The 12,001-nt window shown below is 43.9% G+C and overlaps 1 protein-coding gene across 9 annotated transcripts in view; it reads right to left on the reverse strand.

Moving 5' to 3' along the window:
- Positions 1-2,149, reverse strand: part of Nmdar2 (glutamate ionotropic receptor NMDA type subunit 2) — a 156,768-nt gene extending 154,619 nt beyond the window's left edge. For 6 of the 9 annotated variants that reach the window (XM_076420517.1, XM_076420520.1, XM_076420516.1 and 3 more), the window contains exon 1: positions 1,908-2,149. The gene's annotated coding sequence lies outside the window, so the exon portion shown is untranslated. Of the gene's footprint in view, positions 1-1,889 lie in introns of all 9 variants that reach the window. The other 3 variants (XM_076420526.1, XM_076420518.1, XM_076420514.1) reach the window with 2 other exon arrangements.
- Positions 2,150-12,001: the final 9,852 nt, after the last annotated feature.

The raw sequence follows: 12,001 nt of genomic DNA on the forward strand, positions 1-12,001 counted from the left end.
AGTTCCCGGGTACTCGGAATTTTCCAGTTGAAAATGGCACGCGTTAAAAATTAGCCCGCCGAAATAATTTACCCGATGGCCTAGTTTTTCCTGCGGAAAATTCGAAACTAGTTACACAATGCGACAAACTGGAGATGTTCGAACAACATTTCCGAAAAAGTACACGAGCCAGTGGTAATTAAACTTGTTTTCACGTCGGCATTACGCAGCTACGAAACAGAAGTACGCGTACGCTTGAACTGGTCCCGGTAAAATCGCGCACCGAGACGGAAGTACAGGTGGGAACGTCGATTTTATCATCGCTTGATCGTTACTCTTAGGATCCCGTGCTCAATTTCGAGCATATAACGTCGAACGAATTATCCGCGAGAATGTCTGGCGTCGTTTGATCCGATCCACGAGAGCACTATCCGTTAAACAGCGACGAAATTAAGAACAATGACTGGCGCATCAACGTAAGTATCGCGTCGTGCCGAAGCTGGCGTGGATCCGTTGAATTTTTAAAATCCATTTTCTCAGGAACGACGGGAACGATGCGCAAGAAGGAATTTCATTCGCCACGGTCCATTTACTTTACCATGAAGAGAGGCAACCTCGTGCCGGACGCGTCACAAATTACACGTCGCTCCTTGTCCCGTGTACATAAGTGCCATAAATCGTCGCCGCGTTTTGTAACGACGTCGCGTCGTGTCGCGTCGGGCCGTGGCAGTTCAACGGGGGACAAACTTTTCTCCGCGAATTGGCCACATTTGAATTCGGCTCCCTCGGAACGGTTCGGGAAAGCAGATTCACGGGAGATATCGGTGGATCCCGTCCCGTCCCGTTCCTCGTGGCAGCGGCAAAAACTCAGGATCAAAATTAATGGTCAGCCGGAAGATCGGGAAAGTTTCGGACGAGAAGTTGGCGGGGCAAAAATTCCATTAGGACTCGAGTTCGAGCCAAGTCGAGCACCGCAAGATCGTCTCTCGGTTCGCTTTTTATCAGCAGACCCCATACCCGATCTTCGCGGCCAGCAGATCGGCCACTCTCGCTTTTTCCGCGGCGCGGGTTGACCTCTAATGCGGGCCAATGCGACGCTGATTCGCGGATTCAGCAATCCGTTTATAGACCAAACAACGCCGAACGCTTTCCGAGGTCTGCGCAACGCCACACACCGTGCATGCTCCTGCCAGGATAAACATTGCTACTTCGCGAAACGCCTTAGGCTGCCGCACGACACAATCATCGAATCGCAAATATCAACTATACAGGATCGAGAATTTCCTACTGATTCGCTAGCCGCGGTTCGACGTCAGCAATCAGCAGACATCCTCTAATTAGAAAACCTGTTAGAGCCAACGTTGCGAGCGCTATCGCGTACTTTTGGTCCCTCCGAACGTACGTTGGTCAGCTGGGGTGTCGGCTTTGCGTCACTGCTCGGAATCGCAAAAACGACTGTCACGCGATACCCTCGAACAGTTCGATTGGGCTGTCTGGCATGCTGCGAATCCGCGAACTCTCGACCAAACGGGATTTTCACCGAGGAAGTTGGAAAAGGGTATCTATCTCTGACGTGCCGTAATTCACCTCGCTGTATGGATGACGCTGTAAGGAAACTTTCGGACGTTGAGAAATATAAGGCGCGCGTGCGAGGGTTTATCAGCTGCTAGAGACCAGAAGGATCAGAGAACAGAGTCCAGATGTCCTGGAATTCCTAATGACATTTAACGATTCGCTCGATTCCGGACGGTTCTTCTACTCGGTAATCGCGAGATAAAGGTGTCAGTGATCCACCAGCGTCTCCCGTGAAGGAGATCAACGGGGAAAACGCGCGACGATTTTATCGTCCGAGCAGAAAAGGTACAGCTAGAAATTGTTGTCAATGAAACCACTAAGTGGTTTTCACTCACAAACTCGGGGACACGTACAGTCCATGCGAGATCTCGAGCGGTCAGGACTAAGCGGACTGGATAGTTGTTGTTCCGGTGACGTCGGGGGGCCAGAAAATTCCACGGGAATTGCACTGGCAGAGATTATGCTCCTCGGTCGGTCACGGTAGGCGCGGGACGAAATTCACGAACAAAAAGGACACGAACCACGAAAAAGAGACACCTCGAGGCGCGAGAGGCCAGTCGCGAAACGCGAACCAAACCCAACTGAAGTGCGATGTTTCTGTACCCGCGACCGCGCCCCCGCCGTCTCCCTCCTCACCCGATTAAACCCACCCGCGCACGCGTTTCGCTCCGTAACTCGACTACGGGGTTGCTCCACTCTTCTTCGAGACACTGTCCTCGGTTACCATTTAGCATACCGAATTTTTGGGGGCTTGACCGAAGAAAGTTTTCCGACGACGACAACGACGACGACAACGACGACGACGACGACGCGCGACGCTGCAACGAGACAAGGGAGTTCGAGCAACTGAGACGGTCGCGAATCTCTCCGTGCAAATTAGAAGAATGTGTACAGAGTACAGGCTGTATGCAAAATAACCGTTGTATACACCGTTGGATCGGTCGAGATTTCTGAAAAAAAGTCCTTGACCTTCATTTTGAAGGTCGATAATGTTTTTCCCGATGGAACCATGAGTCTCGAGTCAACCGTTCTCTTACAAAACGACTCGAATGTTTCGCAAACGTGACTGGTATACCCAAAAACGTATGAACGTGGAGGGACAAACGTGAATCGTATCATATGAATCGTATAGACGTCAAATTTCGAACTGACAAACTAACATGTCAACGCTATGCACCAAAATTCTTTAAACAAATACGCACAAGATGCCGAGTTCCAATTAGACGGTGAGCCAACTAGAAATTCACGAACATCTACTAAAATGAACATCGGCAGGAAGTTTTGTTCCAGCGAGATAGAGTCGCGGAATTGCAAAACTTCCAGGTTTTCGATCATTCGCGCCGTGAATCGTGGTGGAAGATTAGCAGCGGGCTACGTTTAGCTTCGGCGAATATAGCGTCTCGAATTATACGAAACAATTCAAATCGTTGTCTCCTATTGAATTGAATTTTTTTTAGAAGAACTGTTAAGCTTTTTGTGGCGCCGAGTTGTTTTTACTTTCGGAAATAACTTTAGCGTAGCTCGGGTATTTTTCTTTCCGAATAAAGCACGTTGACCTAAAAACAAAAGATTATTAGTTTACTGGTATTTTTACACGTTCTTTTTAACGGTAAACGTACACGAAATTCGCACTCGTAAATACAGGTTATACAGCTTCCGTTACCTGTTTGGGTGCAGTAATTTTCTAGAGTAGCTTATGCAACAGCCATTTTCATACTTCCCGTTTAAAAGTGAACTTCTTCGGGTTCCATGAACTCCTTCGGAGTCTTTGTGCCTTCGTGTTATTTTACTTTGAACAAATACTAGGTGAAAATGTTACCCAAATAATTATAACAAATTGAACAATGCAGCTAACTATTTCAAACAGGAGGAAGCCGTCCGAGCACATCTCTCCCGTTATAAAACTGAACTCTGTAGTTGACTTAGCAAACGTAAAAAAGGATATTTTATTCGTGGAATAAAACGATCGCAAATTCGAACCCGACATGACTTGAGCAAATATGTTTTTTTGCTGACGTACGCGGATCACAGTTTCGGAAAAATCAATAAGTTCGTCATGCCGCGTATACAGGTATCGTAACGTTGTTCGCGATGATTGCTTCGTGATAAAAGTGTTTACTTGAACCTACAGTGGATCCGAAAAGTTCTTGTACAGGGTGTTTCAAAAATAGACCGCAGAAATGACCTCAACGTTGAATTTAACCCCCTTGCCGTACTTTGACGAGTCTGGCTCGTGACGAGTCCCAATAGTAAAGAAATTTCGTACGTTAATCCTAGATGTCGAGTACAAGATTGAATTATCTTTTAGTGGGAATATCGAAAAGGACCGAATGATGACGATAACTGTTCGCAGTATCCTGGACGCTTCCCTGAATTTTCCCATCTCCCGAGAAACCTTAGATTCCCTTATCGCTTTCTCTTGCAATCCAGCCGCGTTGTTATCTATTTCTCACATCGATGTTCACTGCCTGTTTCGTTTAAAGTTCCTCGAACTCGCAAGAATTGTGTTAGACATTCCAATTCTCCCGGCTTCGGCAATCCCAGCTAATGGTCTGGTAAACGTCGTTTATTCAGGAGAAAAATTAGCCACCGTTAAAATGATCCGTGCTTATTCGCCCCGAATGCTATCCACACAGTTTCCGGAACCGGGGAAAGTTTCTTAAAATTCATCACAACCGCGGGAACCCGAAACTTCTTGCGGCCGGCCGATCTAAGCCTTTCACTAAATGAACGAGCCGAAGATGAGTTGTTTGCAAACTGTTCTCGAGCAAAAGTTAGAGAAATTAATCAAACCGCGAGTCAACTCGAAACACCGTCGACCCTTCCCCGGCAAAGTGCGCGGTTAATTCGTGTCGTCGCATCGCCGAGAAAAAATTACATTAAAAGTTTCCAGCATCAAAAAAATCGCGAGTTGATACTTCACTAGAAACTCTCCGCGAATAAACAATAAGCCGGGGACCGCGAACTTCATGCGCTTATCGCGAAAATAGGTAGGTACAATTTAAAGCTTGATAAACAGTTTCTATTTTGCATAAAGATCCAAACCGATAATATTGAATTTCACGAATATAGAACAAGTATAAAGGAAAGAGTATCGATACGATTTCAAAGAATAAACTACGTTTATAATCCTCTTCAAATACATCGTCGGAAATATTTTTGTGAATTCTGCACACAATGCAGCTGTCTGAGTGGAAATGTAAAGAAACCGGCAGAGAATATATGTAGTGGGGAAGCATAAAAAGTTTACATACACTTGTAGGCCGCATCGCTGTTGGTACACAAGATGGTTCTTTCTCGCACAGCCTCCGGTGCGAAATTGTGTTTCTCATTCTTACACTATGCACGTTTAGTTTTATCGTAATTTCACATTTTTAAAAAGTCCCATCGAAAAAATTCCGTACCAAACGAAACGGAAGAATGCGATAAGTCAGCTGGGAATGAAACGACAGAGATCGATGGAGATGGAATCAAGATTTATCGCGCAGCTGGGGTTGGATTGTGTCTTGCACACGCGTCTGCAACGTGTACGCGGTACGCATGACAAAGTTTTCGTAGGAAACACTTCTAGCTGCCCGATAAGATGCGGCAACCCCTTTAATGAGATTCCAGAACTAATTCCCGTGGGTACATTTTAATTAGCCACGGTGCCGATGCAGATGTCACATTAGCTTTACAGATGGAGCAGAGTGTTGTCTTACAGCGATTGACGTTTCGAGATTTATTACCGTGCAATTGTATAGGAAAATGTGCTCGCCTGAGAATGATAACAGGATCTACCTTACTCGTCGTGCTGCCTTGAAATTCTACCAGGACAGGTAGAATTCTACCATATATGTATTGGCATATTTATTACTAATTGCTTGCCCCTAATGGCTTCTATAATAAGTATTTATTATTTGTAGGACCTGTGTGTGTGTGTGTGTATTAAACCAACATTCACTTTCCTAAAGCTTCAATCTTATGTAATGTATAATGTATGCAATACTATAAGTAACTAACTAGCCGAAGCGTTATTAGAGGAAGCAAACATTGCATCGCGTAGCAGCATTGTAACTTCTCACGTTTCCAACTGAAAATTCAAACGATAACTTTCGCTTATCTTTCGTATGGATTTTCACCATTAAAAATGAATCGGTTCGGCTGAAACAATTCTTATGTTTAATGTGTATCTGCGAGGACTAATTTTGTTCAGGGTGAACAGGCCGATACACCGCATCTTTTATTTAGTCGCTGTTCATCTGACAAGTACACCTTGTCCTGAGATAGGCATTAATTTCCCTCCGGACCGTTTGCATTTTCTGGGAATATTTCATTTTACTCACAGACTTTCGTATCTTTCTTCGCGCCGTGTAGTACCAAACCTCGGGAGGGATGACGCCTCACGCATCTTTTAATAGACACCTAGTTCCCTTATATTCTTCTCCGTGTATATACACTCCAGGACAAAAACCCTCGACGGCAGGTCCTTTCAAGGAAATGCGACAGTTTTGAAATACTCAATTGCGTTAAATAAGAATAAAAGGAATGTTTCCCAAAAATTCCTGAAGAATCGACAAGAAGTACGCATTCCCGGTGACACGTCCGTCCAAAGAACGCACCGAGTGTCCTTCTGATAATCATGTCGATATCGACCTAGTTTCGAAACGAGAATCATCGCGGCTCTTGTTCTTCGGCGTGGACATTTGTCACGCAGAAGTAGCTCGTTTTCCACTTCTAGAACGCTCCTTCGGCTAAATGGTCTCAGTCAGTCAGGTGGCAGACGATGTCTCCAACGTTACGCTTCTTTTTTCTTCGATTCGTTTCGAACGCGTGCACGAGGACAGGAATTGAACGGCGTCGTAAGAAGCTCGATAAACATCTAGTTCCCACCGGCAGATAACGTAATTGTGTTCGAGCAAGGTCTGGCGAGTCCCCGCCGTTGAAACAGACCAATTGATGTCGAAGCGTCAACCAACAGAGATCAGTTGACCCGGATCAGATACCACCGAATAGAAGCCAACGCTGATCTACTCTTTGCCCGAGCTTGTGCACGAGTCAAACAAAAGTTTCGAAATATTGTCACGAAGAATTGTATCAACGATACGCAAACAACGCTCTCGAAAGTCTCGGAAAAAAGTGTAGATTTCTCGTGGCAATATAAAAAGAAAGAGTGAGAAAAGGTGATTTGCATTGCATCGCAAAAGAATGGCAAGTTCATTAAATGTTGTACAGTTTCCTTGCTTTTCTTACCCCGTGATATTTCCTTCGCTATTTTACATTTGATTGAAGCTTCACCGACGGTGCACGGAATATAATAGGGACAACTTCGCGCATATACAGGGTGGAACAAGAAAATACGGGACCGGACTCGATAAACTTGACGCGTACGAACTCTTCGAAGAATCGTACTCGGACGAGAGAATGAAATTACACAGAGAAATGTAAAAATCCCGGCTGATTAATTATAAATTAACGGAGTTGCATCGCGCGCGGTCAGGTGCAATTTCGCTACGATGCATAGTTCCGCGTGCCGCATCGAGAAAACTTTCATCGACTTCCGGCCGCAACGGCAGGGTCGCTGCAATTAACACCGTATTTCAATATTCAACAGGGTAATATATTAACGAAATTCCTTTAGCGCCGATCCGCTGGCCTCGCTTCACCAAACGGTAGATACAATATCCTCTGATTTATCGAATGTCCCCCTCGTACCTCAGCTCACCAATCCTAGTCAGGCGCTTAAACCGCTATGAAACGAATTCCGCAGAGACGAGTCGACACCTGAAGCGTCGTTGTAATTATGTGTTTCCCGGGTTTCGGACCCCGATGTACGTGTAAAATTGACCCAGATAGCATTGACGTCAGCGTGTGCAGTAGTGTGCACATATGGTCGCTGAGAATACAAGAAGGAAAAAAGAAGAAGCGCGTGAAAACTTCTCCCCGCACGGAGATGGATACTCGTACGATGCATCCCTATCCAGAGTGTAACAACGCTGTAAATGTTCAAAAGAATAGAATGCAAGAGAAAAATTCAAAATCAGAGAATAATGATGTGTTTTTTAATCGAACGCACAGAACATAATTTGGAGCGTTTTCGAAGCAATCGAAGTATCACGATAGTGTTTCGTATAGAACAGAAGATAAACGCGACGATTGTTGAATGGTTGATGTACAATTAGATTATCGAATCGAGATCGACAAACAAACGGCTCGCGAACTTTCGACTTCGCTGACTATCCAGAAGTCCGTAGTTCAAGCTACAGCGTGTACCTGTTGCATTCGTCAAAGTCTCTCTCATTTGCTCCTTTTCATGTAAGTTTCTCCTCCCCGAGTCAAACACGCCGCTACACCGTTGCATAATTCGTCAAACGTTCCCATCTCTCGTACATTCTTTTCCAATGTGAAACTCGACAGAGCCGCACCGTTTGTTATGCTTTCTGAAAAAAGTGTGTGGCTTCAATATTGAAAGGAAATAATCCGCTATAATCTAAAATAACTGTCATTCGTTTCAATAATGTATTTCAATTTCCAGTTGAATAAAAATGGCTTCTTTTTTAAACATATTCTCCTACACCGAACGATCTCCGAGGCGTTCGATTAAACACGTTTTTTCATTCTGAAATGAAAACCTGCATTTTAATGAAGTTCCAACGCATTAAATGCTAGTATTGCATAATTAACATTGTGCGAGGGCAGCGCGTCAGCACGGATTATTAAATGAAATAATGATTATGGAATAAGCTGTAAACTAAATTAACACGGCAACGTAACGCGAGATGGTAGCGCTCTTGATCAAATTCTTTCAATTTTACAGAGAACGTGTATTTAATGTAATCGTGCTTCTGAACGACTCGAATCTTTGATTCCATTAAATACGTGACAAATCGAACTGTTGTTTCGTTCAGACTCAAAGTGCGTTGTTGAACGTTTACATTTTATATGCATTTAAAAAACCGCACTCTGGGTTAATTCTAATAGGATTTTGAATCCCGACTATCACAGTCCCGCGCAAGTGTTGAAGGGCTTTTTATAAAGGGAGAATACCTCCGAGCTTCCCACGTTTCCAGAAAATTTCAACACAGCTGAAATGCTTTCAAGAACGCCTGCACCTTGTCATGTCGATTATGAAGTTACTCACATTTCGTAGCGGCAGATTTATTAAATGATGGCACACTCAAGCCGAACAGACGATGATAATTTTGTACAATTTTCAAATTCGGTTAGCATAATTCCGCTTATCGATTTTCTATAAAGACAGCTACTTATCACGAACACGTCGCGAAACCAGCACAGCCTCTCACGATCGATGAAACGTGTAGGTAATTAAATATTGACGATTTATTCAAAACAGGGTGGCAAGAAATCATCATCTGTGTGCTTATTTAAACGGGAATTAATAGTTTGGATGAACTATGTTCAATTCGTTTTCTATCCCCCAGCTTTCTCGTTTCCAATATTTTGTAAAAGTGTAGCTACACACTATGTACTCTATGCACATCATTAAAACTAATTGATACGAACTGCTCGATGGATATTTCTTGATGAAATACAGGCTCGCTAATATCGGACAAGATTCCTTTCATTCGGTTTAATAGCCAATGAATCGTATTATACATACATACATACATATATGAAATAACATATGAATGCTTCTGCTGCACATTCTATTATAGCATATATTATAATATAGTAATTATGTGTATGTATGTAGTATATGTGAATATAGCAAATTTCTAATTACGTCAAGCAATTTACGAAGCTCTGTATCCAAGGTATCTCTCTCTCTCTCTCGTCGCGCAATTTCTATAGAAAACAGAGTGGGATGATCAATCTCGTCGGTCAATTTCAGTCAAACGACCAATAATAACCGAAGCCAGCGTGTCAACGCGCGAGCGGCAAAGATGGAAACGTTCGTCATGCGTGATGCGATTATCGACGGCGATTGTCAACATCGCCCAACCCAACGCAGCGGTGCGCCAGTACTCTCACTCTAATTGACGCTTTTGATCTTCCGAGTGACACTACCTGTTCATAGATTCTCTAAACCGGACGAAGACAACGCGCGCACCCGTTTCCATACCGGATAATACGCTTGTTCAGCAACGAGACGGGCGCGCGCGCGGCTGCAAACTAAACATACCGACTACAATGTTTACAGCGGTATCAAGAGTCATCAGCGTATTAGCGATACCCACTGATCGCCGATTACCGATTGTAAGGTCCGAGGCGTGACTATCCACGAAATGATCGGTAAACGCCGATAATATTGAAATTCTGCTCAGGCGAATCAATTTCACCCTTTTGCAAATCAAATTCAACTAATCAGAACATGGCTACAATGAAGATACATATCTGCACACGGTTCTCATACATTACAAAGTTAATGAATTGGTAATTAAATGAAGTTAAATTACAAATACTTGACTTGTAAGAGGTTGAATTTGGAGTGCGAAACCTGTATCGATATATTCTGGTGCAGTAATCGATTTGGTATCAATAGAAATCAAGGAAACTCGTTGGGACTTTGTTGAACTTTCGAATTCGGTAGGATTAGAGCAGGTGTCGAGCAAGGAGACAATTCCAGGTTAGAGTTCTGGTCGACTAAACCAAGCGATCGATTCTTTTCCGTCTCTACAAAGTCTCTCGAGTTCCGTGCCTTTATCCGAAAGTTCCTCGGGGACTAATATAATTGGACTTCCTCGCTTTATAAGCCAATAAAGTCCACAAACATCTCCAAACGTCGAAGCTTCGCGCAGCCGAAGGAGATTACAAGTTGTGATCTCGTTAAGAACACTCTAGTAGAAGGGATGAATCACCGTCTACCGAGTTAATAATCCGTTGTGATCCGTCTTTATCGGTGGTTGGCGCCGTTGGACTAGTTGGACTCTGCCGAAAACCGATCAAAATACTCGAGGTAGTTCTACCGGGGACGTGTTAAATTTACACGATGCCTACAATGATTGCTTGTGAAATATAATCCAAAATATATATTGTAGTTAAACATGAGTAAAAAGAGATACACTTTCGACGACGTAAAAATCTTTACATCTTAGCTGTCGCTGAAATTTGGTAGGCGATCCGAGTCGATTTGGTAAATTTGAATAAGCACATAGTAGTTCCAGCTGGCCCTCGAGGTATCAGTCGTAATTTTCCGAGTGTCGCAGGCTTATCAAACCTAAAACAATTACCCTCTACGATGTAAATTCCAGGTGATTGGTCAAAGGCGAAATTAACATCCCGAGTGAAGTGCTCTCATCAAGAAAGCTGGAAATTATGCGTGACTAGATGTTAAGGTACTTACTGAACGTCATTAGAGAGCGACAGGAAATGATTAACTCTAGTACGACGAACGGGAACCGTACGCCGTACGCAGTCTCATTTTAATTAAAAAAAAAATGAAGAAATAATGAAACATTCTCTCTTATTATGAAACACCAATGGAATAATCGGGCGATGAGAATATTACATGACGACACGGTCAAAATATGTATACGAACGGCCGAGCTTTCGATCGCAAGCCACGAACGCACTCGCCATGGAAACGATCCGGTATCTCATCCACAATAATTGGTCCCTGTCGGTAATTTTCATTAAACGTACGACAGTAATTGCCGTGGGTCACGATTGCTAGAAACATTCTATCGATCGACGCCCGGATAAGAGGGTGGTGGTCGTGCGTAGAACACAACAAAAGAATAACTAAAAACGGAAACAGTTACTTACTTGCCGCTAATTAATCGCTGTTGAGAGCGTCGGGGCACGACCGAGTTCGAACGCCCGATTTTCAAGAGAACGGGACAGGAAATTCGACGAGAAACGAATGGCTAAAACCGACCGGAATGCCGGGGTTCCGCTTTTTGCCTCTTTTTGCCTGGCCAGAAATAGAATTGTGGGTATCTGCGGTTATTTCCCGTCGATTAAACGACACAATGGCTCGAAATACGGTAACAATCTTCATAGATCACGGGCTCTTCCTCGTGTTCAACGACCGCGCGTTAAGGGACGGACGGTTAGCGAGGGTGCAGGGAGGTGTTCAATTTTTGATCAACTAACCTTGATGGATCCGCACCAATAAAAGCGCTAGCGATAACTCGAACTGGGGTGGGGGACAAGCGGATTTCCCGCGAGTGGCATATCAAGTCACGAAGGGAAACGACCGAAAAATATTGAATCCGTTTTCAGACGCAATTGGAGGAATTCCTGAAATCACCTCGGAAATCAGCCCCTTCGAGGAAATGGAGCATTTTTCGAACAACCTTCGTATACCAGAAACTCCAGATTTTCGGCGGTAATCGCGAGACAGATAGCACTCCCTTGCGGGAGAAGTTCAAAGTTCAGAAATTCACTCCTAGAGACTACACTGGTTCTGTTAAAGGAACCCCTAAATCAATTTAGTTGAAACGAATTACAAGATTCGGGGAGCACGGAACAAATATAAATTCCGAGAGGGAGGGCTAGATTAATA

Source organism: Lasioglossum baleicum, chromosome 3, assembly GCF_051020765.1.
Source record: "Lasioglossum baleicum chromosome 3, iyLasBale1, whole genome shotgun sequence".
Classification (NCBI taxonomy): domain Eukaryota; kingdom Metazoa; phylum Arthropoda; class Insecta; order Hymenoptera; family Halictidae; genus Lasioglossum; species Lasioglossum baleicum.